Source organism: Peromyscus leucopus, chromosome 2, assembly GCF_004664715.2.
Source record: "Peromyscus leucopus breed LL Stock chromosome 2, UCI_PerLeu_2.1, whole genome shotgun sequence".
In the NCBI taxonomy this organism is placed as follows: domain Eukaryota; kingdom Metazoa; phylum Chordata; class Mammalia; order Rodentia; family Cricetidae; genus Peromyscus; species Peromyscus leucopus.
The window spans coordinates 89,790,014-89,814,739 of record NC_051064.1 but is presented as its reverse complement, the minus strand read 5'-3'; the positions used below and the strand labels follow the sequence as shown (position 1 = coordinate 89,814,739).

Here is a 24,726-nt window from a genome sequence, read left to right as displayed (position 1 = left end):
ATTTCAGATCATTGCAGATTTTCTTAAAAGCAGTGCCTCCCAAAGCATTTCTAAATGCTTAAGATCTATTGGCTAATGTTACATATTAGCTTAATTTTAATTTTAAACGTTGACTTCTATGATTTTAAGGGTAAAAAAAAAAACCAATGATTTTTGAGGGGCTCTTATTTGCCAGGTGTCTGCCAGGTACTTGGGGAGGCAATTTATATAAATCACCTCATTCAGACTTCAGCACAGCACAATAAAACAGACATTACCAGCCCCACGCTGCAGATGAGGCCACTCGACTCGGAGCTTTAGCAACTTTGTGGAGAGCACTCCGTTCCCAGGGAGGAGGGACTGAGACACAATTCAAAAACCAAAAGTGCTGAGCTTATTTCTTCCCGGAACCTGGTGTGGAGGCTGCTTCATCCGCATGGCCTGGGTTCCACCCACAGTTTTGTGAACATGAGGAGTCATTTGGCTGTTGTCTGGCTTGTGTCTCTCTGCCTCCAACTTCACTTCCTGCCTCCTTCTGAGGCTCCACTCCTCGTATCAAGCAGGCCGGTATGCTCACTTGCTTGGTAGCTGCCCCTGAGGACTGCAGGGCTGCAGACAGGGAGGTGGAGGGATTTGGTGGAAATGTGAGTCCAGTCACCTCCCCTCCAGACAGTTATTCGGCTCACTGCAGTGACAAGCCAGCTGGGGGAAGTTTCTGGAAACCTACTGGCAGGTCAAGTGTTTGTGCTGTGCAGGTTTTGGTGTCCACTCACCTTCTGGAGCTCTAGTGAAGCTGGGGTGAGGTGATGGTAGGTAAACAGCCCACAAACCGTTCAAGGAAAAGGAAATTCCTGGTGCGCATCCTGTCAGCTGCTGCTGTTACACCTGAGTGGGCAGAGAGACACTTTCTGGCTTTTGCCCATGTTCTGGAGTGTGTATAAAGGGAATTTTTCACTAGGCAACAGAGGAGCTCTTGGTGTCTAAAGCATCACATGAGAGCCGTTGTAGATTTGTGACTGAACTCAAAAGATTAGTTCTTCAGATCACGAGGCTAAATAGCCATCACCCTGCAGAACAGCAGGGTCCATGCTGCCTTTTGTACGCTTAATAAGATAGCAAGAAATTAAAAAAAAAAAAAATCCCCAATACTACTTTGCGTTATAACTTGTCGACGTCTTTATTGATAGCTTTGCTCTTAAAATCGGCATCATTCTTCAGGAGGTTGCTATTTCAGCTTTCACTTGGTGTGCATTAAAATGGGAGAATCTGGCCTGTACAAGTAGATGGCACATGATATTGTAAATACATTTTCCATTATTTTATTTAACTTTATGAGCATTTTGCCTGCCTGCATGTCTGTGCAGCCTGTGAATGTCTAGTGTGCAAAGAGGTCAAAAGAAGGTATCATATCTCCAGGAACGGGAGTTATAGATGAATGTGAGCTGCCATATGGATACTGGAAACTGAGTCCAGGTCCTCTGCAAGAGCAGCAAGCACTCTTAACCTTTAAGCCAGTGGTTCTCAATCTTCCTAAAGTTGTGACCTTTTAATACAGTTCCTCATGTTTTGGTGACCCTCCAATCATACAATTATTTTTGTTGCTACTTCATAACTATAATTTTGCTACTGTTATGAATCATAATGTAAATATTTTTGGAAAGGGAGGTTTGCCAATGGGGTTGAGAACCAAAGGTTGAGAACCACTATTCTAAGCCATCTCCAGACTGATTTTAGAATTGTTAGAAGTAGCAACATCACAAGCAACTATTTGAGATAAAAGAGTAGCACAATTTGGCATTTTTCTATGCTGCATGTGATCTGCATGTTTGATTGTTTAATGTGAGTGAAGGCACGTGAGTATATGACATTGGTTCTGTCTCAATATAAGACTTGTCTTATTTGGTTACTTAGGTATGGACACAAACTTATAAACCCCACGGGGATAGGAAGCAGGACTTCTTCATCAGCCCTAAACAGAATAGCATGTGAAGGGCTACTAATAAATCATGGCTAGGTTGCATCAAGACAGTTATCACCATGTTTGCCGGGGGCATCCTGCTGAGCCCTCAGTGTCTGAGCTGATAGATGATTATGGGCTGCCAGGATGTGGTCTGAGACCACGCAGGTGGCCTATTCTCAATGAAACCTGCATGTGTCAGAAGTATGATTGGGTTATGATGAAACTAAGCGTCTGAAACTGAAGGAAAGAGTGGGAAGACGCCCAGAAGCAAAAGCAGCCAGTCTCCTGTCCCCTCAGGAGACACATCGTTGCTGAGGAAGGCTGAAGATGAGCAATTCATCCCATGAGCACACCTCACTCCCATGTTCTCTCACTACCATCCTCATGGTGACTTCCAGAGAGCCCGGAGAGAGAGGCAAATGTGCTTTGCAGGATGCATGGTCAGGCAAACACACTATGGAATTAGTGTGGGTTTTTAGCTTCTTATTTTTGATGAAATGAAGTTCATTTAAGAAGATTGCTTTTTTTCTGAGCTAGGGAGATAATTCAGGAGTTAAAGTACTTGTTAAGTAAGCACGAAGACTTGAGTTTGAGCCTTAGGATTCACATCAAAAGGCAGGTGTGGTGGCATGTTCTTGTGATCCTGGAGCTGGGAATACAGGGACGAGAGGACACCCCGGGAAGCCGGCAAGCCAATATAGGCCAATTGGTGAGAGTTTCAAGTACCAGGGAGAGACTTTGTCTCAGGAAAAGGTGTTGTCCCATGGCCTCCACTTACACAAAGAGGTTGGCTTTTTATTCTAAATGTTCAGCTATTTTCCATGCCTGTCCCTTCCTGGTGATGTTGGAAAGGCCTCTGTTGTAGACTAACATTTTGACAATGTTTTGCAGAGGGGTCAGAAGTATGAGCCAGGAATACCAGAAACCTAAGATGAAGACAGAGAAGGTAGAGAGAAGTAGGTCCTGGGGAAAGTTGGGGAGAAAGTAGCCAAGCACATGCTAAGCACTAACTGCTTCTAAATGAGCCTGAGAAAGGGAACTTTATAGTAAAGAGACCATCTTTGGACTTCGCCCTGCTTCAGCAAGGTTTGCTGGTGTGTGAGTGAAAACTTGGTGTCTTGCTCCCCAGGCCTGCACCCAGTGTGCTGGTTATAAACACCTCAGGCCCAAATTTAGCTCACAGGAGGCCACCTGCCCCTGTTCCTGAGACTCCCTTTCCACCCAGCTCTCATGAAACAAACTTGAATATTCTAAAAGCCTCTAAAACATTAGTAGGGTCTTCTTAGCCAGCTACTACCCCAGCACACACCACATAAGACAGAGTTACTTGGCTATCTATGTTTCTTTCCTAATTACTCCAAGGCACTTATGTAGTATTTTATTGTGTAATGGTGATGGAGAAACACAAGACTAAAGTCAGCTGTGGACAAATGTTTCTGCTCCCACCACACAATCCAGTCATGGTTGCCATCTCCAGGAGAACCTTTGCCTCAAAGGAACAAAGAAGGAGCTATGGTGACGGGGGACTAGAATTTATTTTGCCTTCCCAGGTGGCTTCAACATTTCCCACCAAGCGCAGGGTGTGGTGCCAATACTGCCCATAAACCTGGCAGAAGTTACTCCAGGTAAATAGATTTGCATTTCCAATCTAGACTTTGGGCAGGTGGAAACAGGAGACCACATGGCTGTAATTAACATCATTTATGCTCTAGCATCCATTGCAGAGAACAATGGTGGATTTGTGGAATCACACTTAGCTCCTTTTTTGACAGACTTGAACCATCTCATGCAAATGTCTATTGCCTCTAAAATTTGTACCAACTCCTTCGTCCACAAAATTGAAGAATTTTCTGTGATCCCATGATCCCCAGGACTAGACACGGTCACCAATAGAAGGACTAATTTTCAATTGCCATTTTATTTTCCAAAAGATATTCATTTTCTTATGTGAGGCTATTTATTATATTGGCACGAAAGATGTATTTAGTGGAACCCCACATAATACAAACCACATGTTTATGTAGCATGAATGTTCAATCAATTAGTTTATACATACAAATGGTGGAATATTAATGACACATGTTAGCCTTGAGTGGGAAAAAAGCCAACGTGGCTAATTGATGCATTGATCCTTGGAAGCTTCGTGCAGATGTGAACCTTTGACTTCAGCACAAGTGATTTGGCTGACAAACAGTAGCTTGTAATTATTGTTGAGCCATCATAAATTAATTAAGAAATCAATCAATCAGCTCAGCACGCAGCTCGGCCACCTCCGTCAGCTGCACTCTTTCCCTCCACGTCCCTCCCTCACGGGAGTTTCTTATGGGAGGCGTGGAAATGACAGCCCGTGCCATTTTGTTTTTTCCTAAACTTTCACAAAGATTTCCCAGCCATGGTATAAATGTGTGATGCTGATGATGTTTACAGAGTCAATATCCTACAAACCCTTGGGATAAGTTTAGTAATGGGTTAGAATATTAATACAAAGAATAACTATTGAGTATTGGAAGGCTTTTGGATAAAGCTATTTTCCCAAATAAGGAACATTGAAATGGACCCAGTCTCCCCAAATAGGCATCCTTCAGGGTCTGAGTGACTGCCTAGGTGACAGTATTATCCAAAAAGATGTTTCTCTGATCATGTCTTTACTTGAATTTTATCTTTGAAAGTCTCCAGTAACTGAGAAAATTGCTTTTATCGAACTGTGAGGTGTAGCTGCATTTTTTTTTTTTTCAAATGACCCAATCCTATGTGTCAGTCTGTCTGCTATGGACTTGGCACATACCATCTTACATAAGTCTGGCAGCAACGCTGAAATGTGTGAGTGTGTATGATTGCCATTTTATAGGAAAGACACTGAGGTGCAGAGAGTTGAGACCGTTGGCCCATGTTTACTCAGCTGAGAATGGACAGACCGGAGCAAAGCCACCATGACCAACCAAAGATATTCAAGAACTCCTGAACAGCTTACATGAGATATTGATGTCATTTTAGTCAAATGCAAAGGGAGCTTGGCATTTTTAATTAGATAGAAAGTATTTTTTTTTTCTGAATAAAAAGACTGTTTCCAGTGACTTTGTAAAATATTTAAAAAAAAAAAAAAAAAAAAAAAAAAAAGCCTGGATATCTTTCTTGAATCTGCTTTCAGGCCATTTCAAAGGGTGTGGGACCTCTGACTCCCTCCTTGCCTTGCTCAGGAAAGCATCCACCCCGTCATCTCAGAAGCCTTGTCTGCCCCCCTGCTAACATGCTGCATTGCTTGCTTTTGGGTTGCTTCTTTTTCTCAATCAACATGAGCTGTGGAATTACAGCCAATCCAGGAACCCCAAAGAACGTGGTAAAACCATTCTGAAGACGAAAGCAAGCCATCTGATCCACCAGTCTGACTCCTTAGAGGACAACTCTTCTACCATGTGGGTCCCAGGGGCTGAAGCCAGGTGGTCAGGCTTGGCATTACCCACTGAGCCACCACACCAGTCTATGACTGCTCAGTTTTGAGCCACTGCACAAAGTTAATGAAGTTCATTGGTTTCTAATGCTTTGCTCTTCCACCCACATGGCCTTGCACACACATTAAGCATCTAAAATTTGAAATATATATATATATACATAATTAGTAGTCTTTATGCTTAGTATTTTAAGCTCACTTTTAATCATTATTAATGTATTCTAGTTCATTATTTAAAACAAATAAAACAAATAAACTGCTGTTTCTTTAAATCACTATCTTGACCCATTGATCACATGGCTTGAGAAACACCTGCATATGGAAAGTCTCCACGGAAGCTGAATTTAATACTTGCCCAGAAGTACTTCTGGCTTTTGTGTTTACAGGCCTTTCATGATTAGAATCTCACCTTTTAAAGGAATTTCCTATTAGTTGGAAGTGATTATATGGTCTTAAACTACAGTCTCTTGTAGAACATTCCACTGGGGTGTTCTCTGGGTGCCCCAAATGCAGAGGAGCCAGGCAATCCTTGGCAGAAGGGCAGGCAGGAACAGTCTACAAACCATTGGGCTTCCTGTTCATGACCCTTGAAGTCTTGTCTTCTGTGATGAAGTCATGACTTCTAAATCATATCCTTAGCTTTAAAATAAGGTGATAGAGTAAGACTCAGGAGTTTTAGCGGGGGATATAGTAAGGCTTAGCGTTTGGTTGCTCGTGGGAACATAAAGAATGAGCTTTTATATAAATGATCAGTGGGTAGATAGAGTGGGCATGTCCCTGAGGAGACCTCAGCCCTGAAGGCGCCATGTTTGATGAGGGCTACTGCACTACATGTAATCTCATGTGGATGAGCAAAGTCAGAAAATACAGTATTTTCTTTCAAGTCCGGTCTCTGTAGCCTTACCAATCTACATTGTCTGTGTTGATAAGGCAGAGAACTTAAGGGGAGCCAAAGTTAAAATGAAAGAGAAAGTAGGATGTAAAATTATCCTTCGGAGAGTTTTAAAATCATGTCGAGAGGCACAACAGCACTTCCTCAAGGGCCTGGACTTCTGGCATGCCAAATGCTGGTGACTAGTAGGAAAAACACGACAATGTCAGCTTCCCTGTGACTCTGTTTCCTTGACCGTTACTTGGATAGTAGAAAGATGTACTTCATGAGACTGTGGTGAGGCCTGAAGGAATTGGTACACATAGAGCAATTCCCTGGATGTGAGGTGGTCCTCACGTTTGATGGCGAATGGAGGGCAGTCTGTGCTTCACGGCAGGATACTTTATAAGAAATGCAAACCGACAAGAAAAGCAACAATAAAAAATAGGTTAAAACACAAAACTACTACAGCTTTTCACTCCCACCTCCACCCAAAAAACTATAGAAACAGAATCCTGGAATGTGCGCTGTCTTATCAGTCAAGTTACTGGGGATGGAGTGAACAAGTTCAGCCAGGCTCCTCAGCCATTTGCTCTGACAAAGGGATTTCTTCTGGGTTCTGAGTTCCTGCCCATTTTAATCCACTTACTGTTCACACCACACACCCCATTTTGCTCTGAGCTCGATTGTGAACAACCAGGGAACAGAAAGGCAGTCCTACTTGACATTTCTCATTCTCCTGTCTCAGTGCCCAGGAGTCTACCTACTTTTCAGAGTCACTGCTGTCCCCTATCCAACTTGCAAATGAGATGAACTGTAAACATTCACTGTGAGACATTCTACAGACCTGCACTGAGATTCTCAGGGGAACCATGGAAGGACCAGCACCTTGCTGTCTCTAAGCAGCCAGGATTCAGGCAACAACACCCTGCCCTTCCTTCATCCTGCAGCCTTCCTCAGCAGGGGAGTGACTCACTCCCACTCCCAGGGACAGGGCATAGACTCTACTGTCAATCCAGGGAGAGAGGAAGACAGGAAGTGTGGTTTTGGGCTTCTGGAGCATCAAACAGCCCGGAGAGGCTCTGTCTCTTCAGCCATCACGCCTGCATTTTGCACTGCTGGTGAGTAGAGAGTTAATTCTGCTGTCTTCCTTCCTCTGATCCTCTCGGTTTTTTCCTTTATTTTGGTTTCTTTCCATGCTTCTCCTGAGCTCAGAAACTGATACAGATGTGAGTAGAAACTGGAGGTTAGCCGAACGGAGAGCATCCTTCCTTTCCCTCTGCGTGTGCTTTCCTTCCATCCCATCGATCCATCGAGACCTCACTCCTGCACAGTAGATCCTGGTGAGGACTGAGGACCCCGTGCTTCCTGGTGGAAGGTCAGGTGACAATGGTCAGAGAGACCTGTCCCAGCAATGGGTCCATCCATGTGTCAGGATGGTCAGGAGGTGGTGAGTCTAGGAGCCAGGAAAATGAACTCTACCCTCAAACAGCCTTGCTCAGACATCCATGGCAAGTCAAGAAATGCCTGTGTTCATATTTACCTCAGCTCCTGTCCTTGTTGCCTGGGGCGGGGAATTGAGGGGTTCTCAGCCTCTGCACATGTGTTTGTGATGACCTTGTCACAAATGTCCTATCATTTAGAACTTCTGTCCACACTATGGTATAGAAATTCAAGCTTTCCTTCCCCATTAATACCATACTTACAACCATATGAATCTGTTCACTCTGTCTATAATTTTTCATGAAGTATTATAACAAATACTATGTGAACGAAGCAGGCTTAGTTCCATTCCCTGTGACATATCCAGTATGGGAAGAAAGTAAGCACGTGCATTCTTCGCTGGTGAGCAATGGGCGTCTTTGAACGCCTAATTCATAGACACCTAAGTCATCTTAGCGGTGCTGTAGTTTCACTGGAGGCTGAGAAGTGCAGGAAAGTACTCATTCCTAAGGAGGAACTAACATGTGCAAAGGCCCAGTGGCAACAGAGAGTCTGGCTCTGGACCCAGAAATGGCACACTGAATGAAGTATTGTACTGTCAGCGAGGCACTTAATGTAAGCAGGAAAGTACACAGCCCTGCCATGATGCTGATTGATGTCAAGAAAAATGTCCAAGATCAGAACCGCAGGCTGTTGCTACCCCCTGCTCACCCCTCACCTATGTACATAGCATAAACACACACCCACTGCCACTGCCGCCGCTGCCACCGCCACCGCCACCATCACCACCATCACCACCACGCATCTCCAACACCATCACCATCACCACCATGTAGGACAAGGATTTCATTATCGGGAGACTTCACAGACATAGATCAAATAACCCAGGATGAGGGTCTAAGCTCAGATGGCTGTTGTTTGTGCAAGTGTCTGGTGCAGCCAGCCTCTGAGACGGCAGCCAGATGTACTGTGTTACCGTCGTAATCCTTATCAGCAGCATTCCATCTGTGACACCCAAGCAGCGAGAATTAGGCAGGCACTCTTTTGGAAAGTGGCCCAGAGGGTAGAGAAAGCAGGTATGTCTCAGAGGCATGCAGCCCACATCCCTCCATGTCAGGAGAGAAGAAAAACACATTGAGTTTGTCCCAGAAACCCTCCAGTGACTCCCACATTCCAGAGAGAGGGTGTGTGGGGGGAGAATTTGGAGGTTAGCTGTGGGCCTCGTCGCGATGATTACTTTGTAATGGAACAAATTAAATTATGTGAAATTTTAGATGCTTTTCCCTCTGCCCTGGTGGCTCCCAATCTATTTAGGGGTAGTCAGGAAAAGGGGACCTTCACAACAGCTGCTTAGCTGCTTGAGCTCAGAGAGGAAAACCATAATTTGTCTGTAATCCCTAATGCCAACAGTTGTTCATTAAGAAACAAAACTAATGTAATCTTGATTATTTGCTCAGATTTCTACTCTATCATGTTTTGTACATCTGGCAGGCTAATGTAATTTTCCTCAGAAACCCAAAGCAATCTGGTGCTCAGACAACACCATGCAGATTTAGGTAAATTCCAGGCTCAGATTAGCATAATACTAACTAATCACGAATATCATTTGCATTCATTAGAGTGTTGGGGAAAAAATTGTTTCTAAATGGCAGAAAATTGAAAGAAAGATTAAGGGCAGGAGCTTGAAAATCCTCTTTGGCTCGATCTGACTATATTACAGATGATTTTTCTCTTACAAGGCCTAATATTTAATGTGGAAGTATTAATTAGAGTATTGGAAAAAGATTGCATCTAATTGGAAGAAAACTAGAAGAGATTAAGGACGGGCATATAGCCTTGCTTTTGCTTGAATCGAGTGGGGAACAGATAATTTCCCATGCAATGCCAAGGAGCTTAACTGTGTAAAAGATAGGGTGATTCATTTTTTTTTTTTTTCAGAAAGAACGAAGCCTTTTTTTGAGATAAGGGAGAGACACAATTCCTTTGCCTTGTGGAGTAGAAGTTATCAGTCACTGCCTTTGTTTCTGGGATCAAGGAAGGAAGATAACCCCATCAAAGTCCCAAATCTGAAATATTACCAAATAAAAAGAGACTATCCCACAAAGCCCCCACACCAGGCAAACCTGAAACCATGGCAATAGACCTCAAATGTGCTGATTAAAACAATAATAAACAAACAGATCCAAACCCCCACCTCCTGGTGGTTAGCTGTTTCCCTTGCAGCTTCCCAGGGCCAGGCATTTGGCAGAAACGACGTTGGTTATAGGCTGTGTGCCTGACTGTGGTTGCAGGCAATTGTCTGTAAATCCTGTCTCTCCACAGCTCGGCTGCTGAGGGCCTAAATTCAGGGCTGGCTTCCTGAGGGCTGGAAGCAGGTGCTCGCCAATGCCTTTGGCTTCTCACTCTGACAGATGAACAAGCTGAGGCTGCTCCCTGGCTTCATGCCAGGGGAGCAGCCATTAGCAGTTCTGGTCTGCAAGTGCCCAGGCCTCTTAGCTGCTTGCAGAATCCTGAGTGTTGGGGATACAGGCTCTGGCATGAGTGTGGATGAGTTCTAGACATGGTGCAGGAACTCAGGACTCCATGTGTGTTGTAGAAGAAAAAAGGTTATCATCTGAAGTTTGGTCACAGTGTCAGAATCTGCCATTTCCCATCAGCCCTGGGTTATCTGTAGGTTCCGAAAGTTTGAGAAGCTGTGAGGTTAAGGACACCATGCCTCGCACCCTCGGGGGCATATCTACCAGCCCAAGCCCTTACTACCTCACCTTCCCCACCCAGCCCAAGGTTCACCCTCAGGAGGTATGAGAGGAAGCCCCAGATGACTCGGACACAGAGGTTCATAACACCATCTTGACTTAGAGAGAACTTTCCCTACCGGTTTCATTGTTAATCAAAGACAATTCAGAGACTTTAACTGTAGCTAATCAATTCCAGAGTTAAAACAAGTCTTCATAAAAGTTCACAGGAAGCAAAGCTGCTTCCTTAAAATGTTCTGAAGACTCTCAGCACCTGTCAGTTTTTACTGAGAGTTATTTTAAAGGGTCGGAGTCCCAAGATGGTATTGGGGATCGAACACAGGGCCTTGCACATGCTAGGCAAGTACTCTACCATTGAGCCATATCTGCAGCCCTTTCTGACTCTTTTAAGATTGGTTTTTAATTATGTATATGTATGTGTGTGTGTGTGGATATATGGATGTGAGTGCAGGCACCTAAGGAGGCCAAAAATGCCGAGTCCCCTTGGAGCTGGAGTTACAGGAGGTTATGAGCCACCTGATAGGGGAGCCTGTAGAGTCAGGTCCTCTGGAAGAGGATTATATGTTCTTGGCCACTATGCCATATCTCTACCACTCTGCCCTTCTCCTGACTCTCCAGAATAAGCCATCTACAGTTTGCTCTGGTGCTTTGGGAATGGGTGGGTGGTTTTATCATCTCCCTGGCCTTTGGACAAATAGATATCTTCCAGATAGACTCACAGACAGAAGCTGAGTGACAAAGGGCAGCAGAGAGTTCTCTTGCCACATTTGCTTGGATGGGGAAAGCAGACAGAGGCCACCCCCTTCCTCAGAACACTTGTGGCTGTCCAGGGATAGATGCCCAAGTTAAAAACCTCAGTATCACCAATTGCCGTGTTCTCTTGATCCAGAAAGGAGAATGGGACATTAGCTTGACAGGGGCAAGGATTCTAGCTGTGCTGTTGACAGTCCCTGCAAAAAGCAAGACCTTATGAAAGAGACAGCACAGGTCAAGAAAACACTGCATTGCACTCACTGATTACCATTCACACCCATCCTCTTTGCTGGGACGCGTCTGTGGCTTTTTGTTTGCTGTTTTGTTTTTTAGAGGTTGGGTCCTGCCTGCGTCCGTCCCTCCTGTCTGTTGAAGGCATTCCGCAGCCTTCTGAGTGGTGGAACTACAGGCGTGGGCCCCACTGGCTGTTTGGATACCTTCTTTCCCTTCACTCCAAATAACCAATTTGCTGAATCAAGGGCTAGAGGAAGTAGCTACTACATTCAGTCCATCAGTTTTCAAAAGTGGGAAAGATTTATTTTGTGAACACACTGCAGTAGAGAGCTTCCAGTTTTCAATTAATCAAATATTTTAATTAAACAGCAGGCAAGACAGTACTTCTTTGGTAATTAGGGATCCAAACCAGTTTGAACCAGCAGAGGCAAGAGGAGACCTTATCGGTCCATGGGACCCAAGGAAATGTGGGAAAACCCACAGGAAGGGAAGACGCTCCCAGGAGGATGCTGAGGGGTCTAACTCCTGACCCCTGCTTGCTTCGTTTCCACTCGCTGCAGGTAGACTTTCTCCCAAGGTGGGATACAGGAAAAAATGGTTCTTGGATTCTTTGTCACACAGTTTTTTACCAACTGAGAGGAACTGTCACCATCGGTTTTTAATTGTATTTAAATTTGTGAGAAGGATTTTGATTAGAATGGCTTGATTAGATCCTCTCCCTGAGACCAAACAACAATTTCCAGAAGGATGTGATGGAAGATGAGGTAACTTTCCAGCAGAGAGTCTCAGGCAAGGGGTGGGGAGTTGATAGGAAACACGGGAGAAGGGCTCTTTCCAACAGTGTTCACTGCATCAGCTCATGTGGGAGTGGATCTCTGCTTTTCCACACAAATACATGTGGAGGCCATATTACTTGGGCACATGTATTTAACCATTGCCACGAAGGGGTTAAAAATATGTGTCTCCTGTCCCCTTTAAGCAGACAGCCTTGGGATGGTTGGGGCTGTCACTGTGGATCTCTGCCCTAGAGTTATGGCTCATTAATTTTCTTTCTGACACCCAATCAAGGAATAAGTTTCAGCACTCCCAAGTCTTCTAAAACAAACAAATAACAAAACCCCAACATAATCAATTCCTCTATTTTCTCCTAATATTATGACCCTCCAGAAAACTCTCCCCTTTCAGTCAAACAACCCAAGTCTTTCCTACATTATTGAAAATTACTCAGCAAAATTTTTTTGCTTAGCTGGTAATCTTTATCTTTTTAGAGGTAAATGAGGAAGAAAGGAAATGAGGAAAAGTTAAAGAGGAAGTTGTAGAATAAGCCCAATTTATGCATTCAAATTTAATAAACATATGCTTCTGGCATCTCCATATTTATTTACCTTCACAGATTCTCCCAAAACAATCTTTCCTACTAATTACGTATTTTATGTTATATTCTCATTATGGAACTCATTTTCAGCATCTCTGGAAAGCTTATCCTATTAATTTCTGAACAATAAAAAATGAAGCAATATGATCAAGACTCTAAGAGTTAGGAGCTATTATCTAGAGACCTCCCCTCACACACACACAGTAGTCAGTTTCTCTTTGAGAGGTGAAGGGGTCTAGTCTGCAGAGCTGAACTCTAACAAATCTTTTCACACTCCTGGGCATGCACTAAGCATTGCTAGGGATTAGTGGGTGCTGTCCTGGGTGTCCGAGCTTTGTACTTCAGAAGGGGAAATCTTCTGCTACAAGCCCTCTCCGGCCACTTCTCCAAGGCAGAACAGGACATGACCAAAATGAAAACATCATTCTATGTGGATGGTGGTAAACCTGGGAAGCTGGTGTATTACCTGTAATAAAATATAAAATGTCATTCTATGTGGATGGTGGTAAACCTGGGAAGCTTGTGTATTACCTGTAATAATATATAAAATGCCACTGTGTCGATAGTGGTAAACCTGGGAAGCTGGGTTTGCGAAATATCTGAAATGTATGACATTCAAAGCCGTGTTTTAAAGATGAAATGTTAGCAGGGTAGCATGCATGTATCCCTCCCCCAAATAAAGAAAAAATGCAATGTTGAAATGACAGGGTTTCTCTGTGTAGCTTTGCGCCTTTCCTGGGACTCACTTGGTAGCCCAGGCTGGCCTCGAACTCACAGAGATCCACCTGGCTCTACCTCCCGAGTGCTGGGATTAAAGGCGGCAATGTTGAAATTATATTAGAATAAAATATAAGTAAAGATAGGTACAGAGTCACCTGAAATACGAAGAAAAACACAGAAAATTTCCATCTCTTGCTAGTAACTGCTCTAAATCTCACAAAACTCGGAAAGACAACAATGTCTTGGTCGTGTCTGGTTGGTGTGCTTCTGAGCGTTTCCTTCATGTTGGTCTACATGTTTTCATTGCATTGATCATGGTAGCAATTTTATACCATTTCTGTAGAGAGAAGGAAAAAAAATGTCCAAATGCAGAACCATTGCTCAAAACCACTATCGTTTGCTTCCTAAAGAGGTTCCATCCTTAACTCCTATTCACAGTGAGGATACATTGGCAACCCCCCTGCACTTTCTTCCTCTAGTACCATTTCTTAGAGGTTAGCTTCTCTCCTGACGAATTCTGGCCTTCCTGTCCCCAGGCAGGGCCCCGGGAGGCTGCTGTGCATGGTCCACCCAAAGGCACCTTTGCTGCCTCCTGCTTCCCTCCTCAAACTACGCCCTCTCCATCACACTCCAGAGATGGGGTAAGGGGCTTCGGAGAAGGAGAAGAATTGCAAGTTCTACCGATCTTGGGAGAGGTCAAAATGGATTCTCCACTACACCCCTCAGAGCAAGCGTCCACTGCAGACGGGGTGGAGCATGAGGAGTGTGCTGGCTGCCCCCCCCCCAATAGCCATGCCTTGTCCCAGGTCTTAGGTGTGAGCATCACTGCACGGCAGCATTCCATGCTGAATGTAGTGTTTCTCTGGTTACTGCTTCCTGCCCACATCTTAGAAAAGCCCCAGCAAAGGGTGATACTCCAGCCCAAGCCATCCAGCTTCCCTCTGGGGGATGAGGAGGGGGCCAGGGTTTATGAAGCAACTGAGGACCTGGTGGAAGAGAACTTAACAACTGGGTATTATCTACTGTGTACAAAGTGCACTAATCGTACACATTTGCAGCAGTGCTTTCTGGAATTAGAGGGAAAGGCTCAGGATTACTTCCTTCCCTACTCATCCTGTTAGACTCTCTGCCCCTCGGACACATTTTAGGCAGGCTGCTTGTCTTCCCAGGCCACGTTCAGAGGACCAGAAGCTGCTGCCTGCCGTAGGGAGGCTGCTCTTACTTTCCATGTCTACCTACATCCTAACTCTCCCTTGGAAGTTCTCTCTCCCAGGACCAAGGGGGAAGGATGCCACTGTTGCACCACCACCCCTCATCCTCACCGTTCTGCTCTTCCACCCTGAGCCCCCAGCAGCCCCTGGCTTCTCCAGGCTGGAGAAGAGTGCAGGATGGAAGACGACATTTCTGGTACTGCCGCGATCTGGTGTGCCTTCATTCTTTCCCTGTAGCATTTCACAGTCACTACGTTGGCATTCTCTTTTGGGGTGGAAGTTCAAGAGCAGGAAGAGCTGGACCGCACCCTGCCTTCATGGTACATCATCCCTGCTTCCAACCATGAGCCCTTGCCACTGCTGTTCTAAGCTTTGGGGCTTCAGAAGAAAGAAATGCCTTGTTTAAAACTGCTCGTGCCTATAACTCAGCACTTGGGAGACCGAGGAAGGACCACTTGCTTCGAGTTCTAAAACCTCTGTCTCAAAAGTAATTAATTAATTAAAATAAAATTTAAAATCATTTTTAATGCTTGATGCTCATAAGGTAAACTATGAAGAAGATATATCCTATGAATTTAAAAGGCTCAAACAGAATAATAAAGTAGGGGTTAAGATGTGCATTTACTTATTGAGTAATTTCAAGAGAAACTTAGAATCCTGAGATCAAGAAAGCAAAGATCACAAGGAAGCTGTTAAGAAAATCCATATAGCAAAGAAGCCAATTGGCCGACCTGAAATAAAATAGCCTCTTTGAAAGTCAGAGGAAATATTTGCCTCTAGAGTATGCCCAAGGGAGTGGAATTCGGATTCTTAATAACCACACTTAGAGAAAAGAGAAAAGGACATGAGGATCAAAAACTATCAGCCTGTCTTCTGGAACTTTCTGCTCCCACTCGCCACTCATCAAACTCAGAAAAATCTGTAATCTTTAAAAGTCAGAAGTGGGGTTGGGAGCCACCAGGATGAGCTTAGAAGCCTCCATTGTGCTCTGAGTGGGTCTAAATTTGGAAATAACCTCAGTCCCACAGGCTCATTATACAATTGGCAGAGCCGAGAGAGGAGCTGAAAACTCTCCTTGTCTGCATCTCTCGCTTCTTTTGAGCAAGGGACTTAACGAGAGAGGCTGACATTTCAGAGACACAGCGTCTCTGAGTTTAGAAAGCCGGGAGTGGGTGGTCTTCAGAAGGCACCTGTAAACACCATGCAGATCCGCTGTGGGAAATGCGTGAGAGTCCCAAGATGGCATGAAGAGAAACAAAGCAATATTCTCTTCCCACCAAGTGCAGAAAAAAAAAATGTGCGACTCCAGGGCGGCAAGGAATGTTTCATTCACTCACCCATTCATTCAAGGAAGGCTTCTTGAGCTGGGAGTCTCATTTGTTTGCTCATCCATGCGTTTGTTTGTTATCAGCACTGAGCACTAGGATGTTGAAGAAGGCAAATGGGTGCATGATTACACACCGAGGTAAGCTGTCCTGAAGACTGCATAAGAGACATAATAAAAATTGATTGTGTGGTGGCAGCTCACACTTGACATTGTGTTGTGATAAGTAATAGTAGTGGTCATTGTTCTTTGGCTGTTTCTACACATAGTGGCTTGTGCAAGCCCTACTGTGACTCTGGTTTTGGTGTGAACACACACTTCAGCCTGTCTAGTCTTCTGTTTCACCGATTAATGCCTTAAACGTCATTGGTGGAGTGGACATGGGCTCTAAAGCCGGATTCCTGGGCTGGAATCCTCACTGTTTTTGCTGTGTGGCCTTGTGCACATGGTCTGCCCTCTCCATGCCTCAGTCTCCTCATCGGTGGTGCTGGAACCACGCCCATACCCTCATGTGCAGGGGGAATTTACAGCATGCCAGTGTGACTGGTGGCAGAGCTTATAGGGCGTGGCTGGAGAGGCAGGAGGGGACATCCTGCACTGATGGCCCAGGAGGGACCGGTCCTCACTTGAAAACCTCCCTCATATTATCTCACTTGAGTTTCATCTCTTCAATGCAATGCTCATGAGCCAAATGATCGCATTCGTAAAGGCCCGTTGGACGCACTGCCTTCAGGCTGGGCTCTTCCTCCACAAAGGAAGTGTGCCACTACAGTCTCTTGCTAGTTCATTAGTCTCCCAGGCACCTCCAGAAGCAGAGATGGAGCAGGGAGATGAGGGCATGAGTGTTTACACTCAAAAGCCTGAAGCTCGGGTCCCATGCCTACTGTCTTCCAGCCTCTATGGGCCCAGGTAAGCCAGTTCCCTCCCATTAGCTTCATACTGTACATGGAAGAAACAGATAGCCAGAGCCGCCTTTCCAGGTTGCTACAAAGATCCAATAAAATACTGTACATGACAACCAATGCTGCAACCCAAAAAGCGACACGGAGTTAATGCCACCAGAGCTGACTTTTTCCAGTCCCTGGTCTGCTAATTGTGTCTCCAATTGAAAATCTCATTCATCAGGGACAGGATACTCTGTGCGGCGTCATTTTAGCAAGGAGGGCAGAGAGCACTCTGGTGCCGGCAACCTCGGGCACCATCAAGACACTCTTCCCCTGCTTTAAAGGGCTGAGTTCTCCCTTCTTCCCCATCCACCACCCCAGGCCTCATTCCCTAGGCTCTCTGCAGCCCTCCGAATTTCTCCTCAGTTGTGCATGATACCTTATTCCTACTGTGTGTAAATCTTCAATATCTACTTTCCAGATCACATTCTGTCTGTCTGTCATACACGGGGACACATGTGGGCACTCGAGCCACTGCTCATGGGTGCCATGACCTGATCATTATAGTTAGCACTATATTAAATATCTGTGCAGGAAATGAGCAGGTGGATGAATAGGGGTGTGTGTGTGTGTGTGTGTGTGTGTGTGTGTGAGAGAGAGAGATCACACATGTATACAAGTATCCCCATTGTCTGTGTTTACAGTTTGTAGAGTCTAGGTTCTTAGCCTCAACTTTTCAGCCTCTGTCCTCCCACTAAGTATTCCATAGAACTCCCTGTGATACGGAACTTTCCCAAGCCTCAATTTTTTTCTGAAGTTCACACCCCATTCCTCTATCCCTCCATGGTATGCATTCTGGGCTGGCCTGAGCTAAATTCTCGTATGTAAATGTTCTTGGGTATCTCCTTAAGCTATTTACTCTGTCTTATTCTTTGGGGAGCCATACCTACTTGATGTCAAGCTTGGAGCCTGTGTGGCTGGTCCCTGTCCTCCTGTTTGCCCATGCTCCCCAGTGGGACAGCTACAGTCTGTACAGAGTGCAGGCAGAGCCATCTGTTAGCAAGTTCTTCTGATCACGTGTGTGTTGGCTACAGGAATGTGAAGTCCACAGCAAAGCCTCGTGTTTCCATCACAGCACAATCTTGGAAAATCACAGCATCTGGAAAGTGTTCCACAGTTTCTGATCTCCGGAGGAGGCACCAGGGTGTTTGGAGACAGAATAGTCTGGATTTAAACCTCAGCCCTCCTTCTTTGAAGGCAATACCATTTTCTTCTCTAAGATTGGTTTGTCCTTTTGTAAAGTGGAGGTAATAGAGCTCCTGGTTTCTGGTTTTGCATTGGCCGACACTTTACCTACACTGAGGAACATTCCCCAGCAGTGCATCATAATTGTTTTTGATGATGTTTCTAGATGAAAGTGATATAAACCCAATTCAAATGGGCTTAAGGAAAACAAAAAGCAGAATGTCCGTGGCAGTCTATACAGCTTCAGGCAAAGTTATGTCCAGGAGTTACAATGAATCTTTTAAAACTCTGGCACTTTTTCCATCTCTTAGTTCTATTCCTTTGTCTGTGTATGACTTTCCTGAGGCTACTTGACAGCAGAGGGCAGGAAAGGAAAATTGTCATCCAAGCCTTGGCCTTTGTTCAATCAAAAGAAAGTGATCTTCTCTTTTCTGGTTGGAATAAGATATAGAGGAAATGTTCTCAGTTTAGCCCAGTTCAAATACTGTCCTTGGTGGTGGAGGTTACTAACAGCTCACCGAGGCCCACGGCAAAGAGGCAGGATGGCTATCCATGAAAGGCATACTAGAAGATGAACACAAGCTCACCATAGAAGTCCCTTGTTAGTGTTCTTAGGAGGCATGTGTAGGTGCCTCACCTGCCAGGAGATGGAGTGGGCAATAGTCAGACACATTGCAGCCGATTTCTGTTCTTTTTCTTTTTCCTCACCTCCTTTCTAAGGTCAGAAAAGCTCAGTTAGAGATTCCCAGATGAACCATCAGTCAGTGACTCCCCAGGAAGTGACATCCCAGACACTGATGAAGTGCCACCAAAGCAAAGAGACCAGGACTGCTTTGGTCAGTACGATTTGAACTTTAGGGAACTACTTAGAAGAAACTTTGCTTATGTAAATCCTTCCCTGGTCAGCTCACATACAGTTCCCATCAAGTCAAATTTCATGATCCTATCAGCACAGAATTACTCTGAACACAGTATCATTTAACAGCACTGTTTCCTTCGAACAAGGTGAAAAACCAAGAGCCTAGACTCTTGGAATGTGACTTAAGCAATGCTACTTTGACAAGTTCAGCCCTACTTGCAGACTTTCATGATTGGACTCCTTGTAACCAATGGCATTTAAATGGCCTCTGTGGTGGTTTGAATAAGAATGTCCTCCATGTACTCAGATGTTTGAGTACTTGGCCCCCAGTTGATGGTGCTGTTTGGGGAGGTTCAGGAGGTGTGGTCTTGCTGGAGGAAGTATGTCTCTGGGTGCTGGCTTTGAGGTTTTTTTTTTTTTTCTTTTTTTTCTTTCCTTTTTTTTTTTTTTTTTTTTTTTTTTGAGACAGGGTTTCTCTATGTAGCTTTGGAACCTGTCCTGGAACTCACTCTGTAGCCCAGGCTGGCCTCGAACTCACAGAGATCCACCTGCATCTGCCTCCTGAGTGCTGGGGTTAAAGGTGTGCACCACCACCACCCACCCGGCTGGCTTTGAGGTTTCTAAGGCACACATCATTGCTGCTCCAGCCACCATCCCTCCCTGCTGTAATGAGCTCTGATCCACCAAACTAATAAGGCAAAATAAACCCTTCTATGAATTGCCTTGGTCACGGTGTTTCTTATTACAGGAATAGAAAACAACGAATACAGCTCCTCTTGGTCTACAGAATATCATACAGTTTGTTCTGGAAAGTCTATCAGTCTACACTGGACTTTATTGCTGTGGGGAGAACCTCAGTTTGTATAGAAAGAAATACATAAGGCGTGTTGTTGTGTATCATAACTGAGCATGATTTATAAACCTTTTTATGTTCATTGAAAATAAAGGAAATGGCAGTGGCTGCCATTTTGTGTTCAAAGGTCTAATGAAGTCCCTATCACACTTCTTGAATTAGAAGGCCACCCTGGGGAGGGATACAGCGGTGTAAAGAGAGATGTTCAGTGTTGCTACTAGGCTTGCTCTCTGCTGGGGAGTCATTGCTATGGGAATCATGTCCATACTTCGTGGGGTTGGGAGTGTGGAATTGGCTTGGGTGGTCTTTGAAGCGCCAGGTGGACAGTAAATGCCAAGGCTTCCTGGTGTCACACTACAGTTAAAGTGGTGAGAAGATCAGATGTGAGAGTTCCCAGATGTTGAAGATGAAGTGCATATAGACTATTTCTGCTGATGCCGACAGCAGACACCTGCATTAAATAATAGCAGCAGTAGACTGTTCATTAAGTGCTTATGGCTCTCCAAACCCACAACAAAGCAGTTACATGCTCTCCTTTAATTGACAGCAAATCTGTACAGCAGCTGTGAATGTTCCCATCACACAGGTGACGAGATGGTGACCTGGAAGGCTGGAGTGCCTTCCCCAGCATCACCCAGCCCGCAAGTGGGGGATGCAGACAAATTCCACTGGCGATCCTAGAGTCTTGCCCACCATACCAGAACACCTTCTGGATCTAGAGCAGGCTAGGGTTAAGATGTTCAACTGGCGAGAACATCAGATTCAGGAAAGTAGATGAGTCATCAAATTTTCCAAGCTCTGGGTTTTTCTTTAAACATTGTTGTGGTCTAGGAACAGACTTTTCTTTTGTATGAGCCTCTGCCGCCTCCTGGGTTTCTAATAAAGATAATGAGGGTCATCCTGGTTCAACCCTATCTTATTTTTAATTACACTGCACCTGGGAAGTGGAGCCAATGCACAGACTCATCTTTGCCCCCGGCTTGTGGTTTAAATGACAAGGGGTCTCTGGTGCAAGAGATTGGGCGTTGGCTGAGGGCAAACGGTGCCACAGTGGAAATGGACCTCTAGTTCTCTGGCTGTCTCCATGGCACAGTCCTCTTTTCTTAAATTCTTGCTGCTTTGGGAAGTTGTGCCGTTCCTGGGGCCTCGGAGATAGGTTTGGAATGTGTGTCTTTCACTTTCCTTTACCTTCACAGCAGCATACCGCTCCTGCCTCCCACTCCCCCCCAACTCCTGAATCTCTCAGAACCGTATGTGGTCACCTCTCTGACATGCCAGCTGTGGGCACAATCTGAAGCAACAGGACCTTGCTTGAGTCACAGCCTTCTCCCCGGTCTTTTATTTCCCAAGCAGATGGGTGTCCACAGAGCTGTTGTGAAGAGAGGCCAGGGAGTGAGCATTTTGTCTCTGCCACAGACAACACCATGGATCAACCTGAGACTTTAAAATGAGGTTTTTTTTCATTAAAGATGTATGAAGACTTTATGTATGTCATACATGTGTGTGCGCACGCGCGCTTGTGTGCACCATGCATACAAGCCATGGTGCACGTATTGAGACCAGATGACAAACCTCGGGTTCTTACCTTCGACCTTGTTTGAGGCAGGGTGTCTGGTTCACTGCTGCATACACCAGGCTAGCTGGCTTGTTGGCTTCAGGCTTTTCCTGTGTCTGCCTCACATCTCCTGGTAAGGATTACAGATGCTCGAATCTGGCTTTCACGGGGATTCTGAGGATCTGAAATCAGTTCATCAGGCTTGTGCACCATGTGCTTGGCCCATGGGCATATCCCCAACCTGGTGTTTTAAGAGAAGGTGGTGTCATAGTACTGTAGCTGCTGTGATGGGGGAGGGTTCCATGAGTATTTAATGAGTGTGGTGAGATGAGGCGGCCCAGATGGAATCACTTGGATTGGATGGAGACCTGGGCCACTGAAGCTGATCATCTGGGGGCCTCTGTGATACAACATTCAGAGGAGCAAGGAGATCAGTCCTGTCATATGTGATTTTACTGGGGCAGGGAAGGCCCAGATGGAGAGCTTTGTTGAGATCAGTTACTGGGTAGGAAGGAAGATAGGTGTGAGAAGAGTTCTGAGTCATCACAGCTGTGGAATCCACTCTAAGACTCTATGCTTTTCCAGCTTTATCACACTCCATCTTAGAAACATCCTGAATGTGACGAGTGCTTGGGATGCTGGGCTACCAGAAAGAAAAAGGGTTCAGGCTGAGTCGTCCTTACATTACCCATCACAAGAGCCTTTAGTGATCTGCTATGTAAGAGGAAATAGAAGGAGGATGCTTGTGACTTTGACATATAGTGATATGGTGGAATGTGAAATGTCCTGGTAGGCCCATGTGAACCCTTGATTTCCAGCTGATCTCCATGATAGTTGTAGGCCACCACTGTGGGACTTGAGGGTTCCAACTAACTCCATTTTCAGTCTGAGCTCCGCTTCCTTGTTGGTGCCATTGAGAATCCCCCACTGCAAGCTCTCTCTGCTCCAAGCTCCCACCTCTCCAAGCTCCCTCGGCTCCAAGTTCCCACCACTGCAAACTCTTACAAGCTCCCACCATGGCAAGCTCCCTCGGCTCCAAGCTCCCAGCAACTATAATCAAATCACCATCCAGGAAAGACCTGCTTCAGCTGCTGTTCCTGCCATGATGAACCCTCCCTCCGGTTTCTGAGCCAAAGGATACCTCCCTTCCCTGAAGTCGCTTTTGTTGGGTATTTTAGAACAGCTGTGAGGAGAGTAACTAACACAGGAGCCCAAATCAAAAACAACAAATCCAACAGGAAGCCCAGAAAATACTTAAGAAATTCAAAGTTTCCACATTCGGACTTTCAGAATGCTGAGTCAAATGCATGAATGGCATTTCTTATTTGCACATCAGCACCTTACAGTAGGGAAGAACTTTTGCTGTTCTGCTTTCTGCCTGGGCTACTGCTGAATTGAAACCTAGAAACACATCACTAGCCTCCTTAGAGCAGAAGACTGCAAATGTGAAGGATAGTCCACCATCAGGAACTCAAAACGAAAGCTCAACAGGGGGACTCCTCTCCCGAGGGCATCTCTCAGGCACCAGGCACACAATTTTAAAGAAAATATGGATTGCTCAGGTATGCCCAGGGATGCTGCCTTTAATTGATGTGAAATCTGATCTGACTTAAAAGAAATGATCAACCTCAAAGGCAAAGCCAATCCTCTCTGATTCCGCCACTTTAATTAGTGGGAAATAAACAGTAATCCTTGGTGCCTCTGAAGACATCCCCTGTGTTGTGAAACATTTTCTTGCAAGGCAAAGAGGAAAGATGGAAGCAGAAGGGAAACACCCCCACGTGGGGACTCAGTGAGACCTTTCATACGGTGGAATTTGTGTCCGGCATGTGTAATGCATGCAGTCCTGGGAAGGGTCCCTTCAGCCACAGTTCCCTTCCAGAGTCCATCGTCATCCAAGAAACCTTTCTAGAACCTGCGAGGAGCAGGAGCACCAAGCTGAAGAGGTCTGAGGAGTGTGGCAATCTGGTCCTGGCCCCAGGGTGTTTATTTCATAATCTAATGAAGCCTGGAGGCAAGTGACTTCAGGCTTAAGTTTATGTTCATGACTCATCTTCTTTTGAAAGAAGAAAAAGAGCTTTTTCCTTTCTGAGAAATCTGTGAATTCAAACCTAGAGAATAAAAATGGCTTCTACCCCTAACGAGTGCTCATTTCTGGTGATTCCAAAGCTCAATCAAAACACAGAGTGACTATTTATATCAAAATCATGATGATATCTTCTGAAATCATAGTTAAAAAGAAAAACAAAGACTAAGAACAGGATCTTGGCTACATCTCTTTCAGACTTAATAAAAGAGATTCTGAGCGCCTCCTTGGTCCCAGGGCCTGAGGTGGGACCTGTGTGGGAAATAAAGGAGAGCACATACTACCTTCATCTAGGGAGGATGGAACATCAACACAACCTCCCTTCCTGAGTTACACTCATAGTCAGGGAATGCATCTACCACATGTTGAAAGTTTACAAAACCCTGTGGAGTATCATCATATACCAGCCAGTGTCTTGGACTAGGAGGCTAATGGAGATCCATGGTTTAGGCTCCGAACTGATCAGGCCAAAGTTCATCAAAGCAAACACAACCTCCTTCCATGTCATGACCCTGTCTCTTTTTTGTAAACAAACAAAGCTGCTCAGAAAAGAATGATGTACATGCAATGATGAGTTAAAAGATATTTCTATACTGGATATTAGTTGGACTTGTTGCTGTGGCAAAATAGTTTATAAAAACAAGGTGGGGAATGAAAGCTTTACCTTGGCTTGGGTTTCATGGCTCCAGACCATTGTGAGGTACAGTGTGACAGCAGAGGGGCTCACATCATGGCAGCCAGCAAGCAGAGAGGTAGAATGCCTGCCTTGGCTGCCTCTCTTTTCCTCATGTATTCTATGTGGGCCCCAGCTAGGAGATGGTGCTTCCACACAGAGACCAGGTTAACCCTCTCTGGAAATTTCCTACAGATGCCAGAGCATGCTCTGTTTAATCTCCTGTGTTTCTCCAGTCAATCAAGCTGACAATCAGAATTAACCATTACTCACTAAAACATGAATACAGATTTTACCAGGCAAATACAAGATAGAAGCCAGATCTCATTGTCCTGGGACTCAAAAAAAGAGAGAAAAAAGAAAGAAAGAAAGAAAGAAAGAAAGAAAGAAAGAAGGAAGGAAGGAAGGAAGGAAGGAAGGAAGGAAGGAAGGAAGTGAAAGAGGGTAGAGGGAGCTTCTGTTAATAATTAGGCTTCTAATTGGTATCAGTAAGACTG

At 45.0% G+C, this 24,726-nt stretch overlaps 1 protein-coding gene across 5 annotated transcripts in view; it reads left to right on the top strand.

Moving 5' to 3' along the window:
- Window positions 1–24,726, top strand: part of Nfib (nuclear factor I B) — a 419,841-nt gene that overhangs the window by 6,335 nt on the left and 388,780 nt on the right. The window lies entirely within an intron of this gene.